At 33.1% G+C, this 5,531-nt stretch overlaps 1 long non-coding RNA gene across 2 annotated transcripts; it reads right to left on the bottom strand.

Annotated features, from left to right (window-relative positions):
- Window positions 1-555: 555 nt before the first annotated feature.
- LOC149165130 (uncharacterized) lies at window positions 556-3,533 on the bottom strand. Of its 2 annotated transcripts, none has more exons than XR_016260306.1 (2): window positions 2,705-3,533; window positions 556-1,092 (listed from the first exon to the last, which is right to left on the bottom strand). It is a non-coding gene; the product is annotated as an uncharacterized LOC149165130 (long non-coding RNA). The 2 variants fall into 2 exon arrangements; XR_016260307.1 differs by lacking the exon at window positions 2,705-3,533 and adding an exon at window positions 1,207-2,027.
- Window positions 3,534-5,531: the final 1,998 nt, after the last annotated feature.

Genomic DNA, 5,531 nt, shown 5'->3' with positions numbered 1-5,531 from the left:
TTTTATGTTGCCGGGCATTCCTTTCATGTGTTTCAAATCAGTTTTTACTATGAAATGCACACATTTGAGAAATGATCGAAACATTTTGATCCCTCTTTTAATAGATAGAATTTATTTATGAGATGAAGGATATTTAAGTTCATTATCTAAAAAACTTCCAGAGGTATAGGCACAAACTTCTTCGTGTTTTCCATATTTTTGTAATAATATTGCAGCCCAAAGTTTAGATATCATAAAACAGCTGAACAATCTTCCATTTTATCTCTCAAGGCCATAGACCTTCAGGAAAATGCACAGATTGAGAAAATTGCTATGGGAATCAAAATTTCCAGGGAAAAACTAGAACTATTAAAATCAAAGCTTTATTCTGTCCAAGAAATAAAAATGGTTGGTACTGTGATTGAAGAAGTTGGAAAAACCTCAAGTAAATAGAAATGGTCTGAATCTTTTAGTTTTTCAAACAAAGCTCAAAAGACTACTAATTCAAGTTCCCGTCAGAATAGAAGTCCTTTTTCTCAATGAGCTAAGCATATGGATGAATTTGATGCACAAAAAGAAGTTACTGAAGCCTTTAAAAGTTTTGGCACTTCCCTATTTATTAACTTTGACTATTTGAATAGAGATCAAACTCTTATGTTGTTACAAAGGATTAATGCTGGGGCATCTCAAGGAAAGGCTGAAATAAAATCTCCCTGGCAAGACATAGTTATACAAATTACATGGGAATTGACATGAAATGTAAGGTTATGGTGGGAGAAATTGAAAAGTATCGAAAGATTAGAAATATTGGACAATCAAGACCCTTTGCAACCCATCTTAGTTGCATCATCTCATGAATTTTTGGGTATTATTCCTACATACACAGTTCATTATGCACAACTATTCATGAGCCAGAGATTATGTGATCTGGATTTATTATTTGAATACTATTGCACAATGCAAGGATTATTATACAAGATCCCTGGTCACCATAATGTAGCTTATCTCTGGCATTATATTACCTCCATGCCTGGAATAATTTCGTAATTGGTCCATCAGTCTCTCTTATCGCAGAAAATTTCTATTGAATCACTTTCCTTAGCCGCCTTGCACCTGCATATTTTTGCCATACTTAGAAATTAGTGTACATCCTAAAAGACTAAGAATAATCTCAAGAAGCAATTATATTTTAGTCCTACTATTTGTTATTCCTTCAGTGAAACATACCGCTTTGGGTGCTATAAGAACCTTGTTAAGAGTTCTCACAAAAACCAAAGCCATACCTGCCATTGCTACTCGAAGAAACATGATACATCTTATAAAAGACATAAATTATAGAAACCTTGTGTTTATCAGTGTTCCTCTAGACCTTATCTCAAGAAAAGATCAAGATATGTCTTCAAGAAAAGAAATAAAACAACAAAAGATTCACAATGTTTTTTATGTGGGAAAATAGGTCATTGGTAAAATAGATGTCCAGATAAAAGAAAGGAGCATAGATGAAAATGTTTAATCTATTCAATTCCTCATATGATCCAGTAGAATGGGAGCTTGTTTATGATTCTGATCCGGATGCTAAATGTTTCTCTACAGATAGTTCTAGTGATGAAGAAAATTTGGATAATGATTTTCAGAAACTATTTGTACAAAGTAGTGATGAAGAATGTACATATATATCAGATTGCTTTATGTTTTCAGCTCATAATATCAAGGAGAAGATAGACCTTTTACAACAGCACAAGGATGCATTAGCACCAAGATTAGTGATACCCAAAAGAATAATTCAAGCAAAGATTGAAGAAATGACAAAGTCATTGCCCCATGCACAAAAAAAGGTCAATGAAGATGATGAAGATGAGATTGATAGAAAAGAATGGTTTAAGACATCCTATGCATATGTTCTAATAAACCTTGATAAGATCAATATTCCTAAAGAACAATATCTTATGGAACAGATCAAAAAGACAAAAGAAGAAATTATGCAAAAAAGACAGCAAATGATTGAACTTGCCAGGCAAATCCAAAAGGGTGTCCAAGAGTTAGATGATTTAAACTCACAATTTACTGCTTTTGTTCTTAAAAAATCAGAAGAACCAAATAAAACCCAAGAGGACATCTATGAAACATTTGTTATAGACATCAGTAGCATAAGTGACAGAATGGTTATTACAATGGGAATAAAAACACCAAGATATAAACTCTATCATTTGGATGCTTAGATTGATATAGGAGCTATGAGTAGTTGCTATAAGTACAATTATATTCCTTCTTATTTTTTGCAACCTACCGAGGTTCATTTCAAAGCTGTTAATAAGCTATTTTGATGAAGATCTCTTATATTCCTCCCGGTTTCCCAATATTGTTAAACTCTACTCTTGTTTATGTTAATTTATATAACTATGATACTGGATCATATATCCTGCTTGGATAAGATTTTGTTAAAAAATATATGCCAATGACAGTAGACAAAGCTTCAATTACATTTATATTCCAATCTCAAAAAATTAAAGTCCCAGTAAAAAAGTAAATATCTTGTAAGGATCAAGCCTAATGAACAGTATAGGGTAGAAGAATTTGTCAAAGAATTGTCCAAGATCCAAAAGATAATAAAGCATGCAGAAATACATGGCCAAGAAGTTCTAAAAGAAGTGGCAAAAAATTTGAAAAATGATTGTACTGCAGATCATCCTGGTGCTTTTTGGTTACGTGAAAAATATTTTGTTACCTTTCGATATAAAGACAGTGCTTCCTACAGGCCTCAAAAATCTTCAACCAATTTTATGAGTCCCTCAGAACAAGAGCTATGCAGGAATGAGATCCAACAATTGTTGGACAGAAAATTGATTGAACCATGCAAAAGCCCCTGGGCATGTCCAACCTTCTATGTCAATAAACACTTAGAGCATAAACGAGGGAAAAAGGGGTTAGTAATTAACTATAATGCCTTGAATGATGCTTTATTACCAATCAAATATCCACTTCCAAATAAGGCGTTGTTGCTTTCTAAAATTGGTAAAGCTAATATTTTTAGAAAATTTGATCTAAAGAGTGGATTTTGGGAAATCGGGATTGCACCAGGAGATCATTATAAAACATATTTTGTTGTTTCGAGAGGACAATATCAATGGAATGTCATGCCTTTTGGAATGAAAAATGCTCCATCATAATTTCAGAAGAGAATGGAGGATATTTTCAGACAATTACCATTTGTACTTGCACATATTGATGATTTTCTTGTTTTTAGTAAGGGTGTACAAGAGCACAAGAAACATTTAGAAGTTTTTTATAATTTAGTATAAACCCATGCTTTGGTTATTTCAGCATCTCCGGATAAGTTTGTACTAGCACAAACTATGATTGATTATCTTGGTTTACAAATATCTCAAGGAAAAGTCCAGCTGCAACCACATATTTTGCAATGTTTATCAAAGTTTCTAGACAAGTTGTTAGACATTAAATCCACTCAAATATTTCTTGGTTGTTTAAATTATGTGAGACATTTTTATGCCAACCAGACAAAGGATACAAAAGTTATCATGCAGCGACTAAAACATGGAGTACCCTTGTCTGAAGAAATGAGAAGGGCAGTCATTACAATCAAGCAAAAAATTCAGTCTTTGCCTCCTCTGTCTTTACCAGATCCAAAATCACCTTTCATCTTGGAAACAGAATCTCATGACGAAATTTGGTTTGCATACTTATTACAAAAACTTACATGGAAAAGAAGAAGAAGTGTGTGCCTATACCTCTAGAAGCTATTCAGATACTTAAATATCCTTCATCTCATAAATAAATTCTAATTGTTAAAAGACGGATCAAAAGGTTCTGATTCTTTCTCAAAAGTGTGCATTTCATAGTAAATATGATTTGAAACACATGAAAGGAATGCTCAGCAACAGAAAATTGCTAGAACAAGGTAATTCCAGAGTCCTTAGATGGGAACTATGGCTCGAAGGTTTTGACTTTGATATTATATACAAAGCTGGGAATGAAAAGTATCTAGCAGATATGCTTTCTTCGGAAGGATATGAAATTATTACAATTAAGGCATTTGAATGAGGAGAAAGTTCAAACTCAAAGAAAGAGACATTTCAGATTGAATTATTTCCACAATGTTCTTGCTCTTAATTCTGGGATTGTTTGTGTTAGAAACTCAAATCTCTTCCAATTGAAATACAATGGTGAATTCTACATAAATGGTTGAATTCTAAAGCTGGGAGACAGAGTTATAATATCTGGTGGAATCTCATAAATAATTTCCATGTCTACTTTGGATAAGCCCGACCACCGTACACCAACAGAAGGGTTGTTTACATCTTTGGTCCCAGTCCTAAGTGGATTGAATATTATGGAATTCTCCAATTTGCTAGAGCATTTGACAGGGTTTCCATTCTTATGTACTCTGAATACATTGCTTCCCCATACAGGATTTGGAGTCCTTGGATGAATTTACTATTATACCAATATATACCAAGGAGTGATGAAATGAAAACTGTAACTCCTCATTTTTACTCTTTGTACTTGAAGAAAAAATGGAAGAAGGATTCCTTGGGTAGAATATCCTTGAATTTGATCTCATATACCAAGGAACTACATTTTTTATGGATAAAGATATATCAGTAGCCTCCGGTTATAGTTTCTCAATTGCTAATGATTTGTTTGAATAAGTAGGCCTCTCTGACATTGAACAAGAACCACTCGTGAGATTCTCCCATTTTTCTTCTTATTGTGGTCAAGATGCTCCAGCTTGGCTAGACGACATATTTCCAGGGATACAGCCAAATAATGAAATTTATGAATTTGATCTAGATATTTCAAATGATTCTGATCGTAGTCTGGAAGGTTGTCCTCCTTAGCTTTAAAGTACAATAATTCACTCTTTCGTGGGTTCTCGTGAAGAATCTCCACTGTGTATTTACTTTAAGAACAATAATTCACTCTTTCGTGGGTTCTTCTGAAGAATCTCCACTGTGTATTTACTTTAAGTACAATAATTCACTCTTTTGTGGATTCTTGAGCAGAATCTCCACTGTGTATTTAGTTTAAGTACAATAATGGCTTCCATAGGTTCCCTAAAAAATAATCTCCACTATGTACCTATGATTTGGAATGATGCTTATCTTATCAAATGAGGCATGCAAAATATCCATTGTTTCATCTTGGAAACAGATGCTTCTAATAAAATTTGGGTTGTAGTCTTATTACAAAAACATGGCCAACAAGAAGAAGTTTGTGGCTATACCTCTGTAAGTTTTTCAAATACTGAACTTAAATATCCTTCATCTCATAAATAAATTGTAGTTGTTAAAAGAGGGATCAAAAGGTTCCGATTATTTCTCAAAAGTGTGCATTTCATAGTAAAAACTAATTTGAAACACATGAAAGGAATGCTTAGCAATATAAAATTTCTAAACCAAGGTAATTCTAGAGTCCTCAGATGGGCACTATGGCTCAAAGGTTTTGACTTTGATATTATATACAAAGCTGGGAATGAAAATTATCCTATAGATATGATTTCTTGAGAAGGATCTGAAATTATTACAATTAAGGCA

This window comes from Pinus tabuliformis, chromosome 5_1 (genome assembly GCF_031772625.1).
Source record: "Pinus tabuliformis cultivar Carrire ecotype Pingquan chromosome 5_1, CPIR1, whole genome shotgun sequence".
In the NCBI taxonomy this organism is placed as follows: domain Eukaryota; kingdom Viridiplantae; phylum Streptophyta; class Pinopsida; order Pinales; family Pinaceae; genus Pinus; species Pinus tabuliformis.
The sequence above is the reverse complement of the archived record's forward strand: the minus strand, read 5'-3'. Positions and strand labels throughout refer to the sequence as shown.